The sequence below is a fragment of the Fopius arisanus genome, unplaced genomic scaffold, assembly GCF_000806365.1.
Source record: "Fopius arisanus strain USDA-PBARC FA_bdor unplaced genomic scaffold, ASM80636v1 scaffold00010, whole genome shotgun sequence".
Classification (NCBI taxonomy): domain Eukaryota; kingdom Metazoa; phylum Arthropoda; class Insecta; order Hymenoptera; family Braconidae; genus Fopius; species Fopius arisanus.
In genome coordinates this window covers 1,605,124-1,618,097 of record NW_011887749.1, presented here as the reverse complement: position 1 = coordinate 1,618,097, position 12,974 = coordinate 1,605,124, and the positions used below count along the sequence as shown (strand labels likewise).

Sequence of the window (12,974 nt, the reverse complement as noted above, 5' to 3'; positions counted from 1 at the left end):
CCCCCCGCCGCCGCCCTTGCACAACCTCGTCCGGAGTATGTAGAATCTTTTAACGATCAACTTAATTCAATTCATCTTGATGTACGAAATAAACTCCAAATTAAGAGCGATTGAATAAAATCAAAGTTCGATATCAAATCACATATGATTCACTTGCAACGCATTCAAAAGGTTTGGTCTTTCAACCCTAATTCAACCCTTTCAGCCCAACAGTTGAAGGAAAACGCCCTAAACTCCAATTGTGATTGGGAAGGACCTTATACGATAAAAACAAATTGAGTGAGATGGTTAACCGCATTCAAAAATCTTCTCACTTTGCAACTAAAATAATTCACATTAATCGGATTGCTCCTTATGAAAATTAAATCTTTAGTTTTTTTTGTTTTTCTATTAATTACTGGCCATAATTAATAGAGATACATTTCTTGTTTTCTTTTTCAGATTGATCTGACCAATATAATCCTGATTTAACCAGTCGCATGACCCTAATTATGACCTTAACTACGACAAAGTACCTGATTACAACAATAAACTTACTTCAAGTCAAGTCCTATTCTCCTCTGTATTTTCTGGGCCCGAAAATAAGTATCAAGGATGTTTATCTTTTTAAATGAGCAACTGTGTCGGAAAATAAAACAAACATATTCCACTAAATCAGTCAAGATATAAATATTTTACTTCCGAATGGAAGCATTGCAATCGTCCGATCCCGACCGGAAAAAAAATTCTAATTTTGCTTGGAAACGATGTAGAATGGTCTGAAATGTAAAAATACAAAAGTTTTTGAGAATGTCTGTGCGTGGTGCCCCCTGGCCAGGGGTGATTTTTTAGTTAAGGAAAGATAAAGGTGGGTAAAAAAATTCCAAAAAAATTGAAATTTTGTCAAATAGTAGGTAAGAGTTGAGGCTAAATATGGAATGATAATTCTGCTAAATCGGTCAAGCCGTTTTTGAGAAATCGTGATTTGTTTATAAATCGTTTTTTCGAAATATCTCCAAAACTAATGAAGGTATTCAGTTTTTTTTTATTTCATTCTCTTCGCCATGATTGGCTCTATTGGAATCAATCAAAAATTTGAAAATGAACTCTGGAAAAAATCATAGTTATTGTCACTTTTATGTTTTTGAAAAAAAAAAATGTTGTACGCACTCTCACCCCCGCAAAAATCGAGATATCAACTTTAAATTTTGACGAGATTGTCCTTTTATCACTGCAACGGATGGTATTGAAAATGAGTAGGATTGACTAATTATTTCCGGAGATATTCAATTTTTAGTGTAAAATGATTATGTGGAATATCTCAAAATTGACTTGACCGAATTCATTTTTTTTTATATGAAAATTTTTGTCTCGATGTCCCCTGTCATTATCAATCAAAATATATAGAGTCGCCCATACAAACTTTTCGAGATATTTAGATTTTTTCGTTTTTCAGTTCAAATTGTTGTACGCATTCTCACCCTCGCAAAAATTGAGCTATTAACTTCAAATTTGGACGAGATTGTCCTTTTATCACTGCAACGGATGGTATTGAAAATGAGCATGATTGACTGATTAGTTCCGGAGATATTCAATTTTTAGTGTAAAATGATTATGTGGAATATCTCAAAATTGACTTAACCGAATTCATTTTTTTTATGTTAAAATTTTTGCCTCGATGTCCCCTGTCATTATCAATTAAAATATATATAGTTGCCCATACAAACTTTTTGAGATATTTAGATTTTTTCATTTTTCAGTTCAAATTGTTGTACGCATTTTTTTTAATTCCATTCTTTTCGTCATGCTTGGCACTATTGAAATTAATCAAAAACTGGAAAATGCATCCTGTAAGTAATCATAGTTATATGACACTTTTATGTTATTAAAAACAAAAATGTTGTTCGCTCTTTCATCCGCACCAAAATCAAGCTATTAAGACTGCAAATTTCGACGAAATCGTCCGTTTATCCCTACAATGGATAGTATAAAAAAAGAGCTTAATTGAACAATTGGTTTTATAGATATTCAAATTTTAGTGTAAAATGATTATATAGCTCAGAATATCAGGATCGAATTCGTTTTTTAAATTTGAAAACTTTAGTCTAATAGATGCTTAATTGCTACGACCATTTAACATTCATAATAGGTCCAACCTGACGAGGAAAACTATATTGTTAAAATCATTCGGAAGCCCGCCATCAATTTATTGATGGCAATAAAATATACCTATACATTTCGCTAAATCCTCCACAATGACATAATTGTTGTCGCCTACTTGTTTTTATATTGATTTACAACCCTCGTAGAAGACTTTTATGTTCAGATTATGAAGAAATATCGAGAATGTTTTTAAATATTGACATATGACTAACTACGTTCGTATCGCTCGAGTTTTGGTCGTGCAACACCGCATTTGGCGAGATGGGGGGATTTTTCCGACTTCTGTTTATATATATGTACCCTAAACTCAGTGGCAGTGTCAAAATGAGTGAAAATGATAGTTTAGTAAGTTTCCACGATAAAAGAGGAAGATTCATGACTTCAAAGCGCAAGTAACGGAGGCAGAAAGCCAAGAGTACACGGCCATATAGTTAGCAGGGAACTAGTTAATTTCCGAATGGGCCATTTTAGGAATACAATTTCATAGTTTAGGAACTAGTAGTTTATTAATAATTAATTATTCATTTATAGCCATATAGTTAGCAGGTGGTATCGTCAAATATTAATAGGGCCGACCTAAATCGATCTAAAATCATTTGGGAAGGCCAAAAAAAATGATTTTGAGTTTGGGAATAAATATTTATGGGTTAGTTAATGGTTTTCTAATTTTCGGGGCGCGCACAACTCTCTCAAGAACTGTAACTGCCTTTTCGTACAATCATACACGTTTCCAAAAAAATTGTGTGTATTATTACTATATTTTTTTTTCAGTAATAAATTCAAGGAATCCGTGAAAACGCTGAAAAACAATTGTAGTTGTCAGGAACACAGCATGTGATACATAATTCTTGATATAGTGGAACCAGTTCAATTTGTAAGTATTTATTCTATGGCAATCAATTATTTCCATGAATAGGTTAGGATAACCAACATTATTTCACTCCAAAACAAATAGTGTACATTGTCCACTTATTGGTTTTCTACCCATTACGCGATGCGATTACTTTGTCGACGACTTTGGGAATTGTGATGTGATGAATTAATTTTAGATGATGGGGCGCCCACCAAAAGTGTCAAAGTCGGAAGCTATTTCACTGTTTGTGAAATATATGGACCGTTTGAAGACCAATGATTTTCCTCCTGCATCTGATCAATTTTGGAAAATACTCAGCAACGAGCTCAAGGGAAGATGGATAGCACATACGTGTTACACACACGTAAGGGAAAATAAAAGAGAACACCTACAAGAGGCACGAGAAATTTCTGGCATTTCCACCCCACCACCAGTGACGATACAAAGCAAACACGAAGACACTGCAGCAGAATTTGTCGAACTGGACGACTCACTCGCAGACTCTGATTCACCTTTTGAGCCTGAAGATATTGATCATCAGCTGGAAGATTTTCCACTCCTTTTAACAGCTGCGTCCTGGCATATGATTAAACCGGATGATTTGTCTCAGCCTGGAGAGAAAAGGTTGAAACCTGATATTTGGCCTTACACTATTAGTGATGAACTTTATCTAAGGTACAAACTACCGTGTCCAATAATTGGCAAATGGTCTCGCATTTTCATCGGTGGGGATGGTTCTTTTCTTTTAACATTCAATGCGTATTGTAAAAGTAAAGAAAAGTGTGGAAATATTTTCATTGACACAGCTAACGAAAATCCAGGTAGTGGTAGTCTTCAGTTGAAGATTCAAACTCATGATGCACGTGGTCAACCACACGAAGTTGTCAAACGTCCTTTGAAAGGAGTGGAGAGAGTGAAGGTAGGTCAAAAGCTGTTGAAACAACGTCCTGAGAATTACCGTCGTAAATTGCTTCGTAACGGTATAAAATTTGGTGATGCTGAACCAGCAAACATCAGAGAGGGTCAAATCTACCGCCAAGCTAAAATGGAAGCCGTGAAGAAGCTCCACGTTATTCCACCGGGCGCCAAAAGAGACCAATTAACCATAATCAGGGATCTATCTGTAGACCCAATATATTCTCACATAATTCTCGATGTTGGGATTAATCCTTTTCACCTAATTTACTGTACACAGCAACAGATTTACGTCTTCAAAGAATGCAGTCGTGTATCTGGAAATCCCAGGATTATATCTGATGCGTCTGGATCGATGGTGAAGAAGTTTGAGAAGGGTTGTGGATGTTTGACTGGGCATATTTTTGTATACGTAGTGACCATCAGCTTCGAACAAAAGACCTTTCCAGTTTACCAGGTATGAACGGAGAGACAGGATGCGAATTTTCTCATTTTCTGGTTGGGAATGTGGATCAGAAAGTTCTCTTTATCACCTCCACTACAAGCTATAAGTGATCAAGAACGGGCGCTCATGATGGCACATTGTCAAGTTTTCAATGGTCGTACGATCAAACAATACGTCGATGATGTTTTTATTTGGGCATGTGATGAAGCCAAGAACAATATAAGAGCTTTTCCTGCGGCAACAGCTATTCGGATCGATGTTGCCCACGTAATGGCTGCAGTTGCAAGGTGGGATTACTTTAAAGATTCCCACAAATTTCGTGCCAAGCGATTTTATGTAAAAGCTATTGCTCTGCTGGTCGATTCTCAATCAGTACGAGAATTTCAACATATTTTTCTTCTCACCTGCCTCGTCGCTTTGATGCCAATAAACGACTATGCGATTGAATTTCCAGACGCCATAGAATCAGTGGCGAATTGTAAGCTCAGTGTGGGAGAATCGAGTCTCACGGCAGAACAAGCCAAATCATACCTAGAAGAGTATATTGCTCTGCGTGGCCCAGTTGTAGAAAATCTCCACGAGTTCAGTGAGAACGCAAAATTAGAAATTACTTTCAGTACTGAAGCTCTTCCTGAGGAAGTTGCCAGAAATAGAAATGGAACGCTTACTCACCAATGGATTAAAAAATTGATTTCTTTGGTAGAACCAGAAAAACCTGAATCTGTGCCAGGAACATTAGAGAATGCCCTCTACTTTCCTCCGCTGGTCAAAGAACTTGAGAGGATTGGAAAAAAATTCCCACTCTGGACATCCCCTGCTTTACCCCCCAGTATTCACCCAGACCATGCATCAACAGCTTCTCAGGAGGGATACTTCAATGAGATTAAAAATCGAATTTTCGACGGAGTAACCCTCCCAGTCAGTTGTCATCGCTTCCTCGGCGATCATTTAGATGACATTGCGAGTGGAGATAATGAGATGGGTGCAAAATTGAGAGAATTTATTTGGGGAAAGGATAAAAGCTCCACGACACTTGTATCAGGGAGGGAATCTGAGCAGAAATTTCAGCAGAGGAAGAATGACTGTAAAACAGGAAATCCAGAGGAAGATGTGAGTCAAGAAAAAGAAGGAGTGAACTCAGACCAGCCTAAACATCAAGGATATGAAGAGGGCCGCTCCACAAGAAAAAAGAACCAAAAGGAAAAAGTCAATGCTGTGAAGATCAATTCGAATACTAGTTGCGAAGACCGCGAATACAATGCATTCCACCAAGACGGAAATAAGGAGAATGTCAGAGTGTTTCCACACCCAGGGGAAAGATGTTTAATTGATTCCGATTTTAATGCACGCATTCAGTGGCGTGGGATTGTCAATGATAAAAATGATTTTCTGTGGCAGTGTGGAAACGCAAATGCTGAAGAGTCACCACTCAAATCCCCTGGCGGGATTTCGATCAATACTCAACATATATGTTCTGATATTCTAGGAATGGAGGCTGACAGCTTGTTAGAATTTGTTGACAAAGGATTATTTGCTGATACTCATATAGATAATAATAATAATAATTCATGTCTTGTTCATCAGTCATTCAAACCAGAGCAGGAATCACCCCAGTTCTCAAGCACTCTCAGAGAAGATCATCACCATCATTTCTCGCCACATACTGAAGGTATTCTCATTGATAAGACCAACGTTAATTCCGGAGAACCCATTGAGACTCCTGGTCCACCTGGGAAGGTTGGAGAAGTGAAGAAACGGACTGGCTACTTAGCTCCGTACCCACAGATGAAAATCCTGAACCAGAAGGGTACCAACATGAAGAAGACTGGGAACTTCCTTCAGAATGGCTTGCATTGCCCTGTAGTGAGACTGAAAGGTGTGGGAATCTATGTGAAAAATACATGCGGATTTGACAGTTTCCACATATTTTTCAATATGCGGCATTGGATGATGACAGTTACTATCGCACAATTGAATCGTCGAAAATTTCATTATTTAAATTTGCCATTGAATTTATGAAACATGGCGCGACAACAACCATTCTGTTACGTCGATGTACTCTTCTGGCCCAACACTACTCTCTTCAGATTCCCAAGAACTCAACCACAATAACACCATCGATATTAAATGCGAAAGATATTTTAGTTAATATCTGGAAATTCTTTTATGGTGAACCGGTAGCTTCCAGACGTACGGAATGTTCCAATATCTACTGTTCAATTGGTAATACAACGAACGTGCCATATTTGAATGTTAATCATAACACCATTTGCAATGAAGGTTTTCAAGGCTTGCAAAATGCTATTGAAATTTTGTATACCAAAGACTGTAAGAAATCTGGCTGCGGCGGGACCATCAAAGTGGAATTAGAATGCAAGGCAACTTTGTTCATTGAATTGGACATCAGAAATCTCGAGACAAACGCAAGAATAAGGTGTTGTTTGCATCACATCCCTGCTCATCTAAACCTAGGGAAAATGTACAGGTGAAAATAAAACCGATAATGACTAATCGTTGATAATAATAATCATTAGGGTAATTAATTACATTACCCGAAAATCAATTATTTCGTTTATTTCAGATTGGTTGGAGTCATTCATTTCCGGGAACAGGATGAACACTTTATTGCATATTCACGACAACTACAGGGTTATTGGATTGAATGTGATGATTTGAAAACTGAGAGTTCCACCGTCCATCATGATACCAATGTTCTACCTTTCGGTGTCCTCTATGTGCAAGATTAAATTTCTGTTCTTATGAGTGGTACAGAATTCCCCTTCAAAAAGACTGATTATTATAAGCAGTCTGCTTACATCGTAATCCATCGGTATTGTATTTAATATTTTTTGCTCGATTTATGACATTGTGATTGACAATTCTGCAGTGAGTTACTTATTTAATTTAGAGTCAAGAGAACACGAAGCATTTTTATGTGAGCAATTCCAGGAAGTATACAGACTTGATAGAAATGTATGCGAATGGATCAATATGCGAAAGATTAACCAATAAGTCTAATGGGATTATTGTGATAAGTGTGTTCGAAACACAACTTTTTAGTTCATTGAATATTATGCAATGGAATTCCACGTAAAGAATGATCAAGATGACACGGATATTTGATACTCATTTATTCTACAAAAGAAACAATACTCTATCAGATAGATCTCTCTATGTATTCTATTATTTATTGTCACAAAAGTGGATTAAAAGCAGACGATTTTTAAAAAATTCCTAGGTGGGGAGGGATAATGCTGAGGTCAAGATTTACAGGTGAAGAGACAAGTCATTTTTAACGAGTTCTAACTCCTCATGCCATTAACGTATTAATTCTTCCATTCCATACTTGAAGAATCGTTCCTAGTTATAGTCCTTAATTATGATTAATAGTTTATTATCATTAGATATTAAATATTGTGGGAGTATTAATAGGTAACTCATGAATCTGATATCCATTAATGCTAAATACGAAACTAAGTGCTATAGGAAAAGAGTTTCATGCCAAAAAGTGTTGATATTGTGCATATGCACCCATATATACAAAATTTGATATTTTTATTCTTAGATTATAATTTTGGAAAAGATTGATAACTGCTACTTGAAATGAACAATGATTATATTCTGCATACCAGCGGAAAATAACAAATAGGAATCACAAAAATCATTTTCATTCTCAAGTGTTGTGATAAAAGCTATCAGGTGCATTAGGCCTTGTACTGCCTTATACTCTCATTTGGAGATGACGGTGATTCTTCCTAATTTCTTATTAAAATCGTTTTAAAAACAATTGTTCTAATCTCTCCCATGCATGAAGAGAAATTTTAAAAATTTAATTGTTCATGTTTATAAAACATGCGTTTTCTCCCTGATTCTCTATGTCTTTACCACAGAAAGAGATCAAAAGTCGATTGTCAAACCATAAGGATTTAGTGGAGGAAGAACTGCACTAATTTCATCTTTACTAGTGGGAAAGAGAGATATTCGTAAAAATAACGAAGTCATCATGTGATTAAAACGTCAATTCTTCTATTCTACACTCTTTAAAGCTCAGAGTCGGTCTCAATAGTCGTTGTTCATATATTTTTTATTAGTAACTTATTACGATGCGACATAAAATAGTGTACAAACCTAAATAAGTACAAGCACAAGTAAAATAAGTACAAGCCTAAATGTCATATGGAAAGGACTTCATCCTAAAAAGGTTTCGATGTGTTGATGTTATGCATATATACAAATGCCTTGAATATTTGACGTTTTTATTTAAGGTTTATTCTAAATTAATCATAATGTTCATAGAAAACATAAGTGTTGATCATATTCATTCCAACAAGTTCGAGGATAGAAGTTATCCTGCAGATTTTCTTTCCTAATTGTCAATAAAAATTGGTTAAAACAAATCAAGTGTACAATCATTTACTGTGATCTTTTCTCAACTTTCTCCCGATTCGTTGAATTTGTTGCAGAAAAAAAAACTTGAATAATATGCAAACAAAATTTTATGATTATGATTGTAAGAAAAGGCAGTTACAGTTCTTGAGAGAGTTGTGCGCGCGCCGAAAACTAGAAAACCATTAATTAACCAATAAATATTTATTCCCAAATGCAAAATCATTTTTTTTGGTCTCCTCAAATGATTTTAGATCGATTTAGGTCGGCCCTATTAATATTTGACGATACCACCTGCTAACTATATGGTCATGAATGAATAATTAATTATTAATGAACTACTAGTTCCTAAACTATGAAATTGTATTCCTAAAATTGCCCAAATGATTCCTAAATAATTGAAATAGGTTTCATTCGGAAATTAATTATTTCCCTGCTAACTATATGGCCGTCAAGAGTACCCTGCCATTACTGTTTCATCATAATCTACCTTGCCGACATTATTCAGGTAGAGAAACAACGTGTTATCAATATCCCAGATAGCACACGAACCCGTACGATACTAGTATAGCCCAGATAGCACACGAACCCGTACGATACTAGTATAGTGTGGGTATGGCGTACTCCAACTCTAACTGGTACCGTACGCGCCATCTACGTGCGTATTGTACCAGTATAAAACTAGTACGTCATACTAGTACACCGTACGGCTCACCTACCAATAACGTACCTCTATGAAGTATCTATATTCACACTGCTGTGTGAATGGCTCACCTACCAATAACGTACCTCTATGAAGTATCTATATTCACACTGCTGTGTGAATAAACAACTGGTACGATACGCGTACGGCGTACCAGTATACTAATATTATAATGGTACCGTATCACGAATATACCAGTACGCGCCATCTAACCCGTACCTAACCCCTTTCCTCCCCGCCAGCCCTTCATCGACAGTATTATAAACTAGCGCAGTTCTCCATGTCAATGCTCATAGAACTGCTCGTGTGGATTCACCCTGAATAAATGCACAGTGCCCCATGAGCATTGCGCCATGACACTTGTGGTGGGCGCCATGACAGTGCTCTGCTTTTTTTAATAGGATAATAAAAGAAATAAAAAATACACAAAATATAAAAAATAATTTTATTGAGACCAAATACAATAATACAATTTAATAATTTAATCTTTTAGGCCCGGATGGACTATCTATTGAACGTCATCTTTTGTTTAAATTTTATCTTTTTAGCTTGAAATCCGTTGGAATTTCGGATCAAATTTTAAGCTAAAAAGATTAAATTTAATCAAAAAATGACATTCAAGAGATAGTCCATCCAGGCCATAAATTTAAACTTAACAAGATCATCCATACATCAGCCTTTAACGATATAATTGGGCTGCTTGTGGAGATGTGGGCATCGTCCTGTCTCCTTGAGAAGTGCTGAAAAAGAGAAAAAACAAACATTAATATTAAAGGTAAAAATGGAATTAGTTATAAAGTTAATATGACAATTCTTACTTGTGGGACACACTGTACAGCTTGTGTCCTCAAGCCATTCTCGAGGCGTACCTGAAAAATAGAATGATTAATAGTGGGAAGGGCCCCAACCTCGCCCTTTCCTGGCTCTGAAATTGCAATGGATTTTTTTTACACTTTTTAAAGGGAAATGAGCTCAAAAACTTACTTCCAAGTAATCCCGGGCTCCCACACTTTCTGCTCACACACAAAACACCTGCTGAAACTAAAAACTTCTTCCAAAAAACACTGCTATGACACACGAAAAAACACACGTCTAGCTCGGTGGGGTTTCTCTGGGAGAAGGAACGTCGGAAGTGACGTCGCCACATGGTAGCGCGATAGTAATGCGCAGAAGAGCAAAATTATTTTTAACACAATTTTTTTTCATTTTCAGGATTTTAGGTCATCAATATAATGTTAAAAAATATAAAAATTAATTAAAAGTTCATTAAAATCATGAGAAACGTACGGATCTATTTACATCGCATCGGTATCATAAAGGTACGATACCAGTACGCCGTACTCGTACCATACTAGTACAATACTAATACGGCGTACTGGTATCGCACCTTTATAATATAGCAGTACGTCGTACTCGTACAATACCAGAACAATACTAGTACGGCGTACTGGAATCGTACCTTTATGATACTGATGCGATGTCAACGGACCCAGACTTCTCTAATGATTTTAATAAAGTTTAAATAAATTTTTATATTTTTTGCTATTATTGATGACCTCAAATGCTGAAAATAAAAAAAAATGCTAAAGAGTTAAAATGTTAAAATGTAACGTGTATTTTGAATGGGTATGATATCAGTACGATGTACCGACACTGTACCCGCATTATAGCAGCCCGCCATACTTTTTTTGCGAATGGGTACGCTACCAGTGGCACTGTGCATTTGGAAGAAATATAATTTTTTTATTAACTTTTCAAACTTTTTTCTTCATAAATATTTAGGTGGTAATTTGGTGGAATTTAGGAGAACATAATTATAATTTGGGAGTAATTAGTTGTTGTTTAATAGATTTTTCCTTTTTTACAATAATAATGAGCAGAAGTTATGATGAAACAATTCAAAAATAATTACAACCGATGGAGAATAATTTGGTGGTCATTATAATCAAGGTGTCATAATTTAGGAGTAAATGGTTTTATTAGTAAAAAATAAAAACGTACTTTTTTGCGTACACTATATAGTAAGGACACTTGCGCATGCGTAGTAGGCTTAAGGTAGGAGGAATTGATTTCACACTTATATTATTATTGGTTTTTCCGATTTTTTTCTTAATAAATATTGAAGTGGTATTTTGGCAGAATTTTGAAGAAAATAAGTACAATTTAGGAGTCATTAGTTTCAATTAAATAATTAATTCAGTGAAGTATGGAAATTCAAAAAAAAATCATACCTTTCTTTTATTAAATACGGGTTTGTTGAGGAATCATTTGGTGGTCATGATGATTCAGGTTTCAGAATTTAGGAGTTGATGATTTTTCATTAAAAAAAAACAGTAATTTCCTGGCGTCCCACATACTGGTTGCGTGCGCATGCGTGGCATATGTCATAATTGTCAACTTGAGTGGCTAATGTGATCTATATCAACTAGCAACTCTTGATTCTACGCATGTTCAACTTTTCGAATGTACAGAGGAAAAAGGTCACAGTGTGTAATTGAGTCTTGCAGCATGTCCACATCTAAGAAACTCTTCTATAGAATGAGCATACTTCTTCAACCGTGTCTCAACGATGATTCTTCGTGGTGTATGATATCCAGAATTATAGCAATGTCAGGAAGTTAGATAGCAGGTAAGTTCACTGATCATAGTTTTGAACATTTATATTTTCATCATATTTATGACATTTCATCAACGTTTTCTCTTTTATTTACACTCTAGAAGTTCAGAACTATTCGAATGCAGAACATCATTATGAAAAAACCTCTATCAACGAAGTTTGATGTCTTCGAAGAGAATACATACCACGAGATCCAATCAGCATTTCTAACAATTCAAATGATTCCATTATTGATATTGAATTCAATTCATGGCAGATCTGTTTTACTTCTGTACAAGGGCGTCCATGAGTAATTTGTTATTATAAAAACATAATTTCTGTAAATCTGTTAGATCAATCTTCCGGTTTTCATTATATCTCATCGACATCCGGAGAAAAAATAAAAATCACTTGACGTGGGTAATGAGATCAGAATAAAATTTTTATAAGACAAAAACAGTTGTTGGTTAGCGTTAAAAATTTGACATAAAAAATGCATTCGGCTTTCTACAAATTTTCCATTCAGTCACCTTTAATACAGTTTCCACTTCGTATACAAATGGGAAATCTTCGCGAAACACAGCAAATTCAAAAATTCCATCTTCAGTAGTTAGTTGCAATAAAGTGCCTAAAGATTTTGATAAAGAAGAGTAGAGGTAAGATGATTAGAAAAAGGAAAAAAAACAATCGGACATTCGCTGTGATTACAGCGCTAATATATCTTTTGAACAATAAAGTACAGTTTCAACACAAACCGACTGAACAGGATGATTTCTCTCACACAATTCTTCATAATTAAATTTTTAATCAATATTATAATTAAATTTTTAATCATGACGTAAAAAAACAATCGGTTTTCAGATTATTGTTCGATTGAGGGGAAGTAATTATTCTAATACAATAATATATAACTGATGCCACATAAAATAGGTTT

At 35.4% G+C, this 12,974-nt stretch overlaps 1 protein-coding gene and 1 long non-coding RNA gene across 3 annotated transcripts in view; one reads left to right on the top strand and one right to left on the bottom strand.

Annotated features, from left to right (window-relative positions):
• The window catches only part of LOC105262702 (uncharacterized), a 196,090-nt gene that overhangs the window by 179,332 nt on the left and 3,784 nt on the right, over positions 1-12,974 (bottom strand). The window lies entirely within an intron of this gene.
• On the top strand, positions 11,604-12,385 carry LOC105262701 (uncharacterized). Its single transcript, XR_891848.1, has 2 exons — positions 11,604-12,073; positions 12,163-12,385. It is a non-coding gene; the product is annotated as an uncharacterized lncRNA (long non-coding RNA).